At 41.3% G+C, this 16,636-nt stretch overlaps 1 pseudogene; it reads left to right on the forward strand.

The window, feature by feature from the left end:
* LOC130283127 (alpha-2-macroglobulin-like) overlaps positions 1 to 16,357 on the forward strand; it is a 198,526-nt pseudogene extending 182,169 nt beyond the window's left edge.
* Positions 16,358 to 16,636: the final 279 nt, after the last annotated feature.

A 16,636-nucleotide genomic window follows, 5' to 3' on the forward strand; every position in this document is an offset into this window, starting at 1 on the left:
TTTTTTTTTCGTACCCAACATATTTTAAAAAAAAACGCCAAAGGGGCCAAAAATGCTATTTCAACTCAAATACAAAAACACCAGAAAAAACAACAGAAAATACATCAGGAGATTGCACTGGTGTTTTTTCTGGCATTTTTTTTCAGTGAAAAAAAATGCTGGGAAAAAAACCAAGTGGAATCCTAGCCTTAGGGGTGATAAATAAAAGCTGTTAGTCTAGAAAGTATTAGAATGTGGCAAATAAATAAAAGAAGCTTAGGCTGTTTTAAAATCAGGCACACATATAAACCGTTTAGTGTATGGTTAGGCCATGTTATAGTTGGCATACATTTAAGCCCAAAATGTGAGACAAAATGCTGCACATGGTGTTGCATTTATATGGGTTTTTACCACAAACCTAAATAAATGCATTATATGAAACCACAAAGATAAATGGATTTAAACTGATGAATTATGTGAAACCACAAAGGTAATCGGTTTAGATTGGTGGTAGTTGAAGTAGCCAGTGGACAGCAGGCAGTGGTGGACTAGTAATAGTTGTAGCCAGCTGACAGCAGGGGGGTGGCATATGAGCCCACTTCTGGAATTTGATGAGGGTACCAGGACCCTGTAAGACCAAGCGCCCTTGGAAAAATAATTAAATGTGACCAACCTGAACACCAATAGGGCTAATATATATTAAAACTTAACTTTTACTTGTAACATAAAAGGTACACATAGAACAACAATTGGGGGGGGGGGGGGGAGGAGGAAAGGGGTACAGGTGATACCCTAACCTTATGATCCTAATACAAAGAACACTCCTATTCTCTAAGTGTGGAAAAAGGGAGATGGATATTAAACAAGGTGACAATGACAATGGCAAGTGGCCAACCTCCCTAGCCAACACATTTCACCCCTAGTATAACAGGGACTCATCAGGGATAAGAGGAAACCACAATAGTTAAAGATGTAATAAGATAGTTAGTGTACCAAACAAAACAAAACATTTTTTTTGATAATACTGATAGAATTTAGTGGATAGAGACAGATAGGTGTCCAGACCAGTGTATAAAAATATGTCAAAAATGGAGTTTGTGTCCGTCAAAGTCAGGTGTATGTGACACATATATCACATATAGGGATAAGTTAGGAAAATATCATAAAACCAATCACAGATGATATTACAGTAAAAAAGGCTTGTGAAATAAGATGTGTGACTTTTGATATCGGACTTGAAGTTGTAGATGAGCTTCACTGATATTAGGCAAAAAAAAGGGGGCCACACTGTAGAGGCCTAAAATGAATAGATTTATATAAAAGCCATTAGCCAAAAATAAGCAAAAAAAAACACTATAGTGAGTCGAGCAGATATATGGAAAATTGGCTTACCCTTAGCAGTAAAAGCTGGGAGAAAATGGTTACTTCAATAATATAGCCATATAGGGACTGAGGGAGACACACAGACTCATAAAGTGATAACAGAATTATCATGAACTTAGAGATGAGAACGCCAACATAAAATTTTGTCAACTAGTGATCGTGAATAAAGGTGACAAGAAGCCAATAAATGAGCCCATTAAAAATAGATGGGGGAGCTTACCTAATAGTGACATTGATAATTGACTAGACGGCGAATACGGCAGAGAAGAATCCTCAGATTGCCAAATAGGGGCAATAAAACCTGCCCCCTTGTCGATAGGATGCGGACCCCATGTATAATAACCTATTATGAAATATTACAACAGATGCTATTGTTGTACTCAAAAGATAACAGGCAGGTACATAAGCACCAGTGCTTACCTAATGATAATGGTCCAGCCAGTGCAAAACAAGATAAGTCAGTGGTTATGGGGGCTACAAGGTCCCATCTGGGCAGGCTAAAGAAGAGTGACCAAAGCCAGGCTATATAAAGCTGTCAAGCAGGTATTAAATTCATGAAAAGGAGCCAAAAGATAAACACAGACCTGTAGTTGTCTTCAGGTATTGGGCGTGATGAGCCACAAGGACGCTGTCTGACACATAGCGGCGTCCCGTGGTTTATATGTGTGTAAGGGCGCCTTGATAGTGGGTCACTTCTGGTGCCGTGGAACACATCCTGCGCTCAACAGCAATACTATATCCGGTGCTGTGGAACGCATCATGCGCCCCACAGCGATTCCGGAGCGTAACACATGCCATGTGCGTAGTTCCGGTCCTGTGGAACGCAAACTCCGCACCACAGTGATACTTCCTGTTCGGATCACCGCATTGATGTAAAATCAGTGGCCCTTTATCGAATGGAGACATAGTATCTTTAATAAGAGGTGTAAATGGAACGCTTTGTGTTCCACAACAATTAACCCTATACTGACAAAATGGTAGTAGGCAGCCAATACAAATTTTGCATTATAATAAGCTACTAGGTAAATGGGCTTAGAAATTTGTTGGCTACTAGAAATAATGGACACCTAAATAACTGAACATATAATAAGAGATAAAGGGACACAAAACAGTGTCCAACTTATACAATGATAATTATTGTAGCTATGGCTAGAAAGGGGGGCTACAGGAGGAAGGGATGAAGATGAAAATGGAATCGAAAAGGAGAGAAGTTCATATAAATTGAACAACTAGAGAGAATGACATAATTTTATATGAAAGCAGTAAATGATAAACTTTCATTAAGACCAAGGGGTGTGACTGTCTGGAAGCAGTAAATTCACCTTGCCTCCAACTGTAATAGCTGTAGATCCACATCGCCACCACTGCCCCCCCCCCCCCAATTGTTCTTCTATGTGTACCTTTCATGTTACAAGTAAAGTAAATTTTTAATATATCTTATCCCTATTGATGTTCTTCAGGTTGGTCACAGCAGGGTGGTGGCATCAGAACAGGAGTTTTGAATTACTTACTGATCAATGCCTGATTCGTTTTAACAAATGTGAGTTTTCCATGTTGTCGGTAGACAGTCTTGTTTGTAATAGGGGGGCAACAGCACCTAATACAGCTAACACTCTCTCTGATGCTACACTGGAGGGTGGACAAGACAGAACACCCATGGCAAAATGGGAAAATTCTTGCCAATGGTCTAATCTGGTGACTAAGAAGTCCATGGGGTTTTGGCCCATGGTTTCTGTCACAGAGAGGGCACAGTTTAGGTAGGCCTCAACCTGGTTGTTCAGGTGGTGGTTTATATCCCTTTGATGAAAGATTATATCAGGGTGGAATACCGGATGCAAACACATAATGTTGTCCAATGTAAAGATGCTTCTGTTGCTGCTCCTGCCTCTTGCAGGGGAAGCACTGGAAGAGGAAGTGAAGCATTGAAAGTGGACCCCCTGTTTACAAGAGTTTGCTTATCCCTATAAAAAATGTATGCAGCTTCCTTCTCGGAAGATGTAAATAATTTCCCCATTCTGGCTTTATACAAAGGGTCTAAGAATGTGGCTATCCAGTACTTCTCTTTTTCCTCCTTGAGTACAATTTGTCTGTCAGTGCGCAAGCAAGAAAGCATGCAGCTTGCCATTCTTGCCAGCTTTTCCAAGGGCCTGGCTGGTTCCGCCTCCATCCCCTACTGACATGATTGGCCACCATGGTCGTCGTCATTATCACTGTCACCTGGTGTAGGTTCCTCATCGCACAAAAAGTCACGGTGGAGGCATCATACAAAGTGGAGTACTGAAGTAAGAAATGTCATCGGCACCATAAATATCACATATCCTGCACCATGTAATACATTTGGTGCATGTACACAGTTTCCACCACATGAATTAATGAAATAAAAAGACATTCACCTACACCACTTTTCATGAATACTTCCAATGAATACTTCCAATGTGCTTTTTGGGTAAAAAAAAAGTGGGTTAATTTGTCGCAGGATTTAACTCAGCATTAAAGGGGTACTACCGTGCTAACAACTTATCCCCTATCTAAAGGATAGAGGGTAAGTTGCCTGATTGCGCGGGGTCCCGCCGCTGGAAACCTTGCGATCTCGCACGCAGCACCCCGCTCTCATCAGGCCCTGGAGCAAACATCGCTCCGGGTCTGATGACTACCAATCACGGGGCCGGAGTATCGTGACTTCACGGCTCCACCCCCATGTGACGTCACGCTCCGCCCCTCAATGTAAGTCTATGGCAGGGGGCAAGACAGCTGTCTCACCCCCTGCCATAGACTTGCATTAAGGGGCGGAGCGGGACGTCACACGGGGGCGGAGCTATGATGTCACGATCACCTGCCCCGTCATCAGACCGGAGCGGATGTTCGCTCCGGGGCCTGATGAGAGCGGGGTGCTGCATGCGAGATCTCGGGGGTCCCCAGTGGCGGGACCCCACGCGATCAGGCAACTTATCCCCTATCCTTTAGATAGGGGATAAGTTGTCAGCACGGTAGTACCCCTTTAAATGTGTGACTTTTCCTGCGACTTTTGCTGTGCACATGAAATCAAAGTGTGCTGTGATACAGCGATTTATAGTAACTTTATTGCAGTTGTAATGGATTTATCATTAGTGATTTGTGCAGAATTTGTCGCACTGCCCTAAACTTGTTCCAAATTTACACATAGACCTGTCTTACAAAACTGGCTGTGGACCTCATTTATGTAAAGTCACAAACAAGTTGAAAAGTCGCAGATGAGGAATCCTACAAAGTGGTGTACTGAAGTAACAAATATGTACTAGCCCCATAGTTATCACATGCCCTGCACCTATTAATACATTTTGTGTACATACACATTTCCACCACACAAATTAGTGAAAAATTGTTCACCTACACAACCCTTGATAAATTCCTCCTATGGTTCCTTTACACTGGCCACGGCTTACTCCTGCTTTGAACATGTCCCCTGGTTCCCACATCTTATCCAAAACTACATTATTATCATTAAACTCCTTCTTGTTGTCCCTGCTTCTCCTATCAGCCTGAACTTCTGATGTCTGATCATGGTCTCATTGCTCAGCATATCCACTATTATGCCTTACAATATCTCCACCACGCCTACAACCACCAGTCCCACTAGTGCTATGCTCGACCAATGCTTCCACCTCCACCACCTCTGCAATACACTCTAAAGGCTGACTGTCCTCACACAACTCCTTATCATGGCTAATGCTATCCTTCTGCTTGACATAAGAGTTGGGGGGAGCAAAGACAGTGATAATGAAACAAGCCATATACAAAGGCCACTTCCACCACAACATGTAACTGTGGACGAATTTTCACTAACACCTGATTCAATGTCATATTGTCAGACTTCATCCTCCTAAAAATTACCAAGAAGGCGCCAACTAGTCCACAATGGCCTTAAAGGAAAACTGTCAGCTTTCTTCCCCCGCACTAACCAGCGGTACTGGCTGGTAGTGCGGGGGATGCTAATAAGTTTGATCCTTACCGTGCCTGGATCCGCCACGTCATTCAGCCTTAATCTTTTATTATCGGTATATTCAAATAAGGTGCTAACTGGCACTCTTACATCAGTGTCGGGCCGCAGCGCCACCCGGCTCATCAATATTACTCCCCTCTCTCTTCATTACAGAGCGGGGAGAAGAGGGAGAGGCAGAGGGAGGGGAGGAATATTGATGAGCTGGATGGCGCTGTGGCCCGACACTGACGTCAGAGTGCCAGTTAGCATATCATTTGAATATACTAATAATAGAAGATTAAGGCCGAACAGCGTGGTGAATCCGGGCACGGTAAGGATCAAACTGATCAGCGTCCCTTGCACTACCAGCCAGTACCGCTAGTTAGTGCGGGGGAAGACAGCTGACAGTTTTCCTTAAATATTCTTTTATGACAATACAAACCCTAGAAGAAATAGATAAGTTTTACTTGCTGATTCTGCTTCTAATACTACCATTAGACACCTAGCTGCTGGCGCTACCTGTACAGGGTCTGGGAAAATGAGTGGTGCCCACAGTGCTGGTGCTGCCACCAACATGCTTACTGGTTTAGGACATGACAGGGGTACTCTTTCCTTTACCCCGTCCTTGTCAAACCATTCCTTTAGCAGACATTTTTTTTTTTTTATTAAAAGAGATTTTGAGGTGATTTTTTTTTTGTCTTTGGGATGATATGTCACTCCCTAAATAGTCAAGAAAAAATAAGAAAACAAATACTGGATAACTAAATTTTCCCTCTCAAAGCTAGAAATGCTATGGTTTTTGTTAAACCCAGCTAGAAAAGGTACGTTTTTTGTTAAATCTAGACAATATAGGTAAGGTGGAGTAAAAAGCTTAGTCAACGTTCACTCTCACAGCTAGAAATGCTGTTTAATTTGTTTAATTCATTAAACCCAGCTAGAAATGCAGATTATTGTTAAACCCAGAAAATACAGGTAAAATACAGGTCAGCCCACCACCCAACTGAACTGCTACAATGCTTTGCTTTGTGTTGTAAACAGTGGCTTTCTATGGCTGGGCTCCTTAGTGGAACCTCACTGCTGGGATCTGTAGTGCAGCAAAATCACTGAGACAGTAAGGCAGGTCAGCCCCCTGCACAATGCTTTGCCCAAATAGCTTTGTCTGGTAGTTTAAAACGTTTAATGGCTTAGCTCCGTAGTTCCACAGTGAGTTGTTCTGTGTTTACTGCTCGGCTTGTCTGTCCAAGATGGCGTCCACAATGCAGTGCATAGGGTTATATCACTCCATTTAGACTCATCCCTATGCTGTTCTCTGATCGGCATGTGAGCTGTATGCAAGCAGTGATTGGCTGTCCTGTGGTCATGTGATCTTGTTGCTAGCTAAAAAGTATTCTGGGCTACCCTGACATCATTTTGATATTCCTACTTCCTCATCCTATGCTGAAATAGTGCCAAAACGCCATGTGTTCCTCATTCCTTCACCTATCATAGAACTGTTGGCGGGCTTGCACAAAGCAAACCTGTCAAAGTTGTAATGTTCACCAGACATGATTATTGGCAAAGTTCTGAGCGTAACTGGGTTCTATGGTTTTGTCTTGCTCATCTCTATCCTCTATCATGCACCGTCTTCAGATAGGAGACTTTGCAGAACCTCTCTAAGTACTACGTTTACTTCTTTTTCATTCAGCTGCTTGTCTATATCTATATATAGATATACCAGCCACCAACATGATTTGCCTGGTGAATGTACTGTGTTAGGTGATGCATACATTGTGCACCGGCAGTCACTTGTAGAGCACAGTTTATTTGCAGGACAGAGTGGGAGAGGACCTGGATTAGTGAATGTACAGTACAATGTGCAGCCGTGCATACAGAGTATTCATCACCTCTTATATACTCATGTGCCTGGTCTGTAGCTATGGACTGTAATTGTGGTGGGGACCGGGCGCTGATACCAGAGGCTGTAGGTGATCAAGGAAAATAAGTAGAGGCTTTATTTATTTTAAGCACGTTACTTAAAATAAGAAAACAAATACTGGATAACTCCTTTAATGTAGCACCTCCACATTTATCAAACAGCACAACACCTGTCCTCCGGTTGTGTGTGGTATTACAGCTTGGCTCTATGAACTTCAATGGAACTGAGTTGCAATACCACACACCCTGAGGACAGGTGAGGTGCTGTTTTTTGAAGAAATCTGTCTGTTTTTCTTATTCCTGGATAACTCCTTTACAAAATGAAATCTGTTCATTTGAAATATTCATTATTTGTAGATATTCTGGAAATCGGGAATACACCAACATGGCCATAATAATAATTGAGCCTGTATCAGGATATAGTCCTGATAGAAACAGTGTTAAAAAGGTGAGTAACACTAGAAAGCATCAGTGCTAAAAGAAAATGAACTCTCTAAATCAATCATAGAGGTTTATATGGTGAAGGTGAGAAGGTTTATTACACATTACCTATGAACAATGAGTTTCTTATCAATACAGATTTAAAGTGGTACTTTGCCGCCAGACATCTTATCCCCTATCCACATGTTAGATTGACATGTATCACCTACCCAAACATTGTGGCAGATCAGGAATCATTGGAGGAACATGACAAGTTTTAAGTTGTTCACTTGGCTTTCATTTCCCCTGTCCGATCGAGCATTGTAGAATGTGCTGAAAAATAAGTTAAGTTCATGGAGGCCCAACCTCCCAATGTAAAGGATCTGCTGCCATAGACTTGATCCATAAACCCCAGGACACCTTCAGAGGTCTTGTGGCGTCTCTGTCTTGATGAATCAAAGCTGTTTTATCAGTATGTGAACTATACAATATTACGCAGGTGGTTTCAATGTTATGGTGGGTCACTGTGACTAAAGCTGCAGTAACCAATCACCAAGCTAGTATCTTAACCATCATTCATAGGAAGTACAGAGTGATCACAAGTGTTTCTACTTGCAGATAAAGGTTTGAGATATCTGTGGCTATGGTTAAGTAATATAGGGCTAAGATTCACACATTAGCTGCTGCATGTGAGAAATCCCTGTAGGGCTAGGTTTTCACGCAGTTTTCTTTCTGGCATTTTTTGGAGAACTGCCATTGCAGTTTTTGAGCCAAAGCCAAAAGTGGACTTGAAAGGTATGAGAAATATAAAGGAAGGACTTATACTTCTCCTTTATACTGGATTCACCTCTGACTTTGGCTCAAAAACTGCAGTGGCAGTTCTCCAAATAAACACCAGAAAAAAACTGTGTGAAAACCTAGCCTAATGGTTTATATGTAATGCCACAAAATATAGTACATTTTCTTTTAAAGGGAACCTGTCACCTGTTTTATGCCATGGGTAGCTTGAAATAGGTGCAGGGAACGTGACTCTGAGTTGTTCTGAAATGCTCAGGGATTTCAAAGAATTCATAGTTAAGAAAAGTAGTCACAGAGGGTAAGTAGTCTCAGAGGGCGGTCCCTGTTGCTCCTCCCACCCTGTCGGCCCTATGTGGCATGTCTCCATCTATCTGGGTCACTCCTGGGTCCCAGTGGTTTTTTAAATAGGGATTATTCTGAAACGCCTGAGCATTATAGAGTAAATCATAGTGTGTCGGGATCAGGTTCCCTGGACCTGTTACATGTTGCCCGCAGTTTGGACAGCATAAGACAGGTGATAGGTTCCCTTTAAGTAGTGGATATGAAGATCTCTATTATAAGTATAACTTGGGAATCATTTTTTTAAATTAGATTTCTGTTATTTTTTTTCTCTTTTTCTTTTTTCTTATTGTATAATAGAAATTTGTTAATTTTATAGTTGAAGAAGAATTCAGCAGTGAGTAGAACTGAAGTCTCAGCCGAGAAGATTTCTATTTACATGGACAAGGTGGGAAATAGATCACTTTATTTCATAAGATAATAATAACCCTCCTGAAAATAAAGCTTGACTGGAGGTCATCATTAATTTTCTCTTCCTATTGTGAAGTTTAGAAAACAGAGATCATTACTGCTGTTCTATAAGGTCTTCAGACTTTAGGGTGTTCATACATTGTACGTAGCTTTCAGCCAAGTGTCCTTATGTTTTCAATAAGAAAAGTGAAATAAGCCATTTGCTAGACACAAGACCCCCCCAAAATTATTACATTGATTTCTACAAAATACAACTAAAAAGCAAACTTTTACTGACCTGTTTATAAACGCTATTGGAATGCAAAAAAGAAAGAAAGAAAGAAAGAAATAACAGGCGATAGCCTGTTACATGAGATTACTCCCATACAAAGTCTATTACAACCTCCCAAGTACAGTCCGGGCAGTATTTAAAATGAAAAGTCCAGTCCAAATAACTGAGACACAGCCTGCCCTAAGTTCTGGTCTTTGCCTCAAGCACAAATTTAACTTATGAGCTGGTAGAAGCAGAAAGATTGAGGGAACGTTCACACGGGCATATTTCTTTTCAAACCTGCAGCATATTTCTCGCTTGGAATTTGAAAAGAGGTGGGGTCTCTGCAAGGCTATCTGCAACAGAATTTCGGAAGCGGAATCTCCTCTATCGAAAAGCCGCAGACCCTATTGACTTTGAAAATTTGCTGTGGGTAGTCAACGGAGACTCTGCCCCTTTATAAAGACTGCACCAAAAAAGAAAAGAAAAAGAGATATGCAATACAATGCACACCCACAGTTGCTATATTTCTAACAATGTTGTCTTTATTGCACATAAGTATATACAAAACGCAGACAATACAATTAAAATCAATTAAAAGGCCCAAATGGCCACTGCATCAACAAGGGGGGACCACCTGTAAAAGGGGGTACCCCACCCAGGGCACCTGCCTCCACAAATAAATAGGTTACAAGCCTACTATATTACAAGAATGTTATACCAATACAGTCCTATCCCCACAACACTAGTAGTTTGTATACAACCTGAATATCCTTCACAAATAACACAGGAGATTAGCAGTAGAGGACAAGAGATGGAGGAGTAGCCAGGCAGGTGCCCCCCTAGAGACCCCACGCGTTCCGTTGCCCGTCAGCAACATCCTCAGGGGTGTTCCCTGAGGAAGTTGCTGACGGGCAACGGAACGCGTGGGGTCTCTAGGGGGGCACCTGCCTTGCTACTCCTCCATGTATAGTGGCCATTTGGGCCTTTTAATTGATTTTAATTGTATTGTCTGCGTTTTGTATATACTTATGTGCAATAAATATAACATTGTTTGAAATATAGCAACTGTGGGTGTGCATTGTATTGCGTATCTCTTTTTCTTTTCTTTTTTGGTGCAGTGCTTGTTGGTTGATATGCTTAATAGCACCCCTTTTTATATGGTGCTGAGCCCACCTGTCTTTTATGCACATAGAGTCTGCCCCTTTATAAACTCGCAGTGGGAAATAAACTGAAAGTTTATAAAAAAAAATTCACCCGTGTGAACGTAACTTTACACTGGATCTCTTTGCGCTGCTGCTTTCTTTTTTTGGCTGTGTTTACTATACATCTGATATATATATATATATATATATATATATATATATATATATATATATATATTAGGGGTGTGAATCGCCAATAATTTGGCGATTCGATTCGAATCGCGATACCAGGGTGGCGATTCGATATATCGCAATATATTGCGATACTGTCATGTTGGCGATATATCACGATATATCGCGATATTCCCTATTAAAAGCTTGGGAAAACTTATTCTAGCTGAGAAAGAACAAGATCCCGCGAGAGTTGTCCTGTGAGTGCGTACTTTCTCCTTCCTGTTTGTTTTGAGTCTGTAGTCTCGCGGTAGCAGCCTGCGAGTGGGACAGAGCTGATAACAGGTACACTGCCAACTAGTGGTCAGGAGTTTAAGTGTTATAAAAAAAATAAGACAGACAAATAGGACTGTGACTCAGTGAGTGAAATACAGTAAATGTTAATTATAATAATTTATAAAAAAAATCGATTCTCAGAATTTTAAAATCGATTCAGTATCGCGGAACAAAAAATCGCGATGATCGCGATAATCGCGATAATCGTTTTTTTCTTACATCCCTAATATATATATATATATATATATATATATATATATATATATATATATACTGCACAGGATACAGGAGCCATCAGCTAAGGGACCAAAGTAACATCATAACCATAGGCCTGCCGGTCTGGTAAAAAGCCAAGAAAAGTACCAAATAAAACATCTAAAGCTGTTTGAAAACCCATTAACCTGTCTGGTTCTTCCTCCTAAACATGTCTTACTTTTTGTTATTCTGCAGCTCACTCATGACTCTGAAAGCCTTGTCTTTTCTCTGGAGCAAGAAACAAATGTAGAGAATCTGCAGCCGGCCACTGCTGTAGTCTACGATTATTATTTTCCAGGTATGTGGAATATACAGGATTTCCTAACTCCAGTAATTTATTGTATTCAATGCAGGGCTGCCATCAGAAATTGTGGGGCCCCTTACACAGCTCAACACCTGGGCCCCCAGTGGCTCGCCCCCAAAACTGCCCCAGGGCCCACCATTCAGTTTTATTGCACCAGTATATAAGGGGAAATATTTCCAACATACATATTACCATCATACTCTTATTGATTCATTCTGTATACTAAAACCAATCATACCTATTTGTACAAAAATCTGAAGGCTTAAAATTCTCCTATTCTGACCCCTATAAGTTTTTTTATTCTTCGGCATACAGGGATGTATGAAGATAATTTTTTGTGCTGTGATCTATAATTTTTATCGGTACCATTTTTGTTTTGATGGGACTTTTAGATTTTTTTTCATACATTTTTATGGTGACCAAAAATAAAGAATTTTGGACTTTGGTATTTTTTTAATTTTTTTTTTATGCCGAACATCTGCTTGATATCCGGATATCTGGGTTCAGGCTGCTGAGAGCAGACGGGACCCACTGGGTATAAAGCACACTCAGCTCCTGAGCGTGCTTCAAAAATGCTCCAGACTGCGTCCTTAAGGGGTTATGCAATAACATTTATATTTTAGTCAGTATTACTTTATATGGTTTTGTTAGGCCCTTATTGACAGATGGACATACCCAAACTATACATACGGGCAACTATTAACAAATCTATATGGCGGCAACTATTAACAGAGGGGCCTACCCAATCTATATGGGGGCAACTATTAACAGACAGACCTACCCAAACTTTATGGGGGCCCCATATAGTTTGCGTAGGCCCCTCTGTTAATAGTTGCCCCCATAAAGTTGTTGTAGGCCCCTCTCCCATCTGCCTTCCACTGCAATTCCTGCCCTGGGCCCCAAATCCTATCAAATCATTTTTTTCTTTTTGCATTGTAACAGTAACCTCTGCCCAGTGTCCTTCTCAGGCCAGGCTCTTCTTTTGGGGTGCCACTCTCCTCTTCTTCAGACTGCAGCCAGCAGACTGCTTCTCTCTGCTGTGCTTTGCTCCTTCGGGCTCAGACCAGAGTCCACAGCACTAGGTGATGTCAGGAGGGCATCAGTGTGCATAGTGCAGCGCGCATACCTCCCAGTGGTCAGTTCTCTTTAAAAGAGATAGCGGCCGCCCGCGCTCCAGAGGTACGTGCGATGCAGCGTGTGGACTGATTGACTGACTGTACAGTCAGTCAATCAGTGTATACAGTAGTGTAACGGTCCCAGTGGTCAGTGAGTCACTGTCACTCACTGATTCGCTAAAAAAAATAAACATGTCAGCACAGGCCGGGCCCCCTGAGGTCCGGGCCCCTTACTGGGGTATCGGTTGTACCCCCTGATGGCGGCCCTGATTCAATGTAATTCTGTACTTAGGAAATTATTTCCATAACCGCCATCATTGTTATACTCTCACAGTGCTGCTTTCTTGGTTCAGTAAATAAACATATTTTTTGGGTGAAAAAATGTTACAGCCAGATGTTAGCTGCAAGTCAATAGGGATGTATAAAACACCAAATGCACTTAGCATTTTTGTCTTCTTTTTCCCTCATCTCTGGCGTTTTTCAGCATTTCTGGGCTCTGTGGGCAATTTTCCTAATCTCAGCATGTTGAGACTATGGCATTTTTTCCTTAAAATCTGGATGTTTCTCTCCCATAGAATTCCCTGGGAGAGACTAACTGCCATGAAGTACACAATGTGGGATTTACATTGGCATTTTTACTGGCTTTTTATGTCTTTTTTTTTTAATTATTATTTAGGAGTTTAAAAAAAAGGGGAGGACACAGCAACAGGAAAAAAATTTTGAAAAAAATAGTTTCAACACAAAGGAAAAAAACTCCCCCAAAAAGGCTGAAAAAAATTCTAAATCCTATTAAATTTTTTATTTTTTTTTTGCATTTAATGACTGTGGCAATCAAATAAATCTACAACTCTGGTTTAACCCTGTCCCATATATATTATATAACATCCATCATGTGCACATTGTAGAGAGTACCCTCATATAACTGTTTGGCCCAGAGGGAGTGTTCAAAGGGATAGAACCTCTCCCACATCAAATGGAGGCACAGTCACTTGTGACAAATGGATAAAACATAAGATGCTCTTTCTGTAAACTTTAAATATAAAAAAGGATTCTCTCTCATTCATCCCCAGACAAAATGGATATTCTCTCTGTGTTCCTCAAGTAAAATGATAAAAGTATTTCTCTCCTGATCTACCTCACTGTGACAAGGCAATGGGTGTGGATCAGGTGTGCTACAGAAGAAATTTAGATTTGGCCATGCCCAGAAACAGAGTCCGAGTACCCTCTAGATTTTCACCCTTTATTCTCCTCCTGAAGCTGAAGTTCCTTTTTGAGTAGTGGGTCTAGATGGTGCATGACACCAGGGAATTAGGAAAGAGAGCACAGTCATCAGTCTTGGTCAAGCACTGTAGAGTCAATGGGGGAGATTTATCAAAACCTGTGCAGAGGAAAACTTGCCCAGTTGCCCATAGCAACCAATCAGCTTGGTTCTTTCAATTTCATGAAGGCCTGTGAAAAATGAAAGAAGTGATCTGATTGGTTGCTATGGGCAACTGGGCAACTTTTCCTCTGCACAGGTTTTGATAAATCTCCCCCAATACGATACATGGGTCAGCATCATGGACAGGCAAGAGGTTTGAGGCAGGCAGCACAGGTTCAGAGTCACCAATCTCATTCAGGCACAGGAGGGTCTATATAGTACAGGAGGATGAGGCAGGAATGTACTCAGGAGAGGCCGGCACAGGTCATACATGGATAGTTGGAATAGATTTGACACATTTTTGCTGTGATGACTTCTGGCTTCCCGCTGGTTTCACTGGCTGCCATTTCCCAAACAGACTCATACTTGCAATGGTAGCCCACTAGGCAAATTTCTAGCTGAGGCCGTAAGTGCTGGAAAGAAATAGGTGGGGGACCGATAGGACTGAGTGCTGGCCCTTTTAGAATTGCACAAGCATGCGCATGTTTTAGAGGCAGACCACAAAGGGGCAGAATTATGGTGGCATAAGCAAGAGAGAAGAGATCTGCAGCCAGAAGTTACAGGACGCCAGCAGGAGGCAGCCAACAGGAAGCAAGAATGGGAGAGGCAGCGAGCCACAGAATGCAGGGAGCAGAACCTGGTACCTTAGGTACTAATAGACCATCAAAAAATGGGAGCATAGGCCTTTAATGCTTTTTCCATCCCATCTGGATCGCATTAAATACCCTTATGCCAGGCCTTCATTTATGAGCCAGAACAAAGATCTGCTGTAAAGAGTGAGTTCTGTTATAGTGGACTCAACGTCACCATGTAATACACAGTCACCCATTTATTTAAATGATCAGCTTTCCCCAGTGTTAAAGGTTGATCATTGGGGTTAGAGGAGCCAGACAGCTGAGTTTAAAGGGGTACTCCGGTGGAAAACATTTTTTTTATATATATATATATATATATATATATATATATATATATATATATATATATCAACTGGTGCCTGAAAGTTAAACAAATTTGTAACTTTCTTCTATTTAAAAATCTTAATCCTTCCAGTACTTATCAACTGCTATATACTACACAGGAAGTTATTTTCTTTTTTAATTTCCTTTCTGTCTGACCACAGTGTTCTCTGCTGACATCTCTGTCAATGCCAGGAACTGTCTAGAGCAGGAACAAATCCTCATAGCAAACCTCTCCTGCTCTGGACAGTTCTTGAGACAGACAGAGGTGTCAGCAGAGAGCACTGTGGTCAGACAGAAAAAACTATGGAGCATGCAGCAGCTGATTAGTACTGTCAGGATTAAGATTTTTAAATAGATGTGCTTTCCAAATCTGTTTCTGGCACGAGTTGATTAGAATTTTTTTTTTTCCACCAGAGTACCCTTTAATTGGAAGGGGCTTACTGTAACTACTTAAACCTCTGGTTTAAACTTAAATCCTTTGGATAGGGGATAAGATGTCTAGGGGCGGAGTACCCCTTTAAAGTCAATAATGCTTTACATTTCAGTGGAATTCTGTTTTGAGTACAAAAAATTGTGCTGAAATTCTGCTGCAATTCTGTTCATCAACGTTTGTGAAATGGAAATTCGGTGGAATTGCAGAAATTTTGTTGTGTGAACACAGCCTTTATATGGAATCTGTCCGCTCTATATCATGCTCAGAGCTGCAGACATGGACAGGTAGCCGATAAGGAAATAAAACAAATGATACCTTTGTCTTACTTGATGGCTGCGTGCAAAGTTATAAAATCCTGTTTTTCTTCCATCCTCAAGTTCCATAGAGGAGGTGCTGAGCTGTAGCAACACCTCCCCCTCCCTGTGCCCTGCAAACATGTTTGGCAATGAAGTGAATGTATGAACCTTGGAACAAAAGAAGAATCTTTGGGTCAAAAGTCTGTAGATGAATCTTCTAATATCCAGTTACACGCCCCATACTATAGAAGCAGTTTGATGTGAAAAAAAAAACAGTTTAACATGAACGCACATTAATGGATTATTTTCTTACAGAGTCTAAGAAGACAGATGACCACTAACCAGGGGACAAAGAAGCTGCACAATACGCGATGGTCTAGGATTAATGGAATAGACCATTTCAACTGTATAGTGTCAACAATATCATCTACAGTAATGTCTCCTGTGATAAAACACTCAATAAAAGTTCCAAGGTGTGAAATGTGTTTCATTGAATTAAGAACATAGAAATCAAGTACACAAAGGACACATTAGGAGGTCACAGCAAAATACAACCTGATATGGAGCTGATAGACCTGTCTTTGGACTTTTTTTTATTGATGTTATGTCCTGTATGTGCAATGAAAACAACAAAGATTTTAATGCTATTAACCCCTTATTGACCATGGATGTATATTTACGTCCGTGGCCAGCTCCCGTTATGTGAAGAACGCTCAGGAGCTGAGCTTGCTTCACACCAGGTGGGTCCCG

The sequence above is a fragment of the Hyla sarda genome, chromosome 7, assembly GCF_029499605.1.
Source record: "Hyla sarda isolate aHylSar1 chromosome 7, aHylSar1.hap1, whole genome shotgun sequence".
Classification (NCBI taxonomy): Eukaryota; Metazoa; Chordata; class Amphibia; order Anura; family Hylidae; genus Hyla; species Hyla sarda.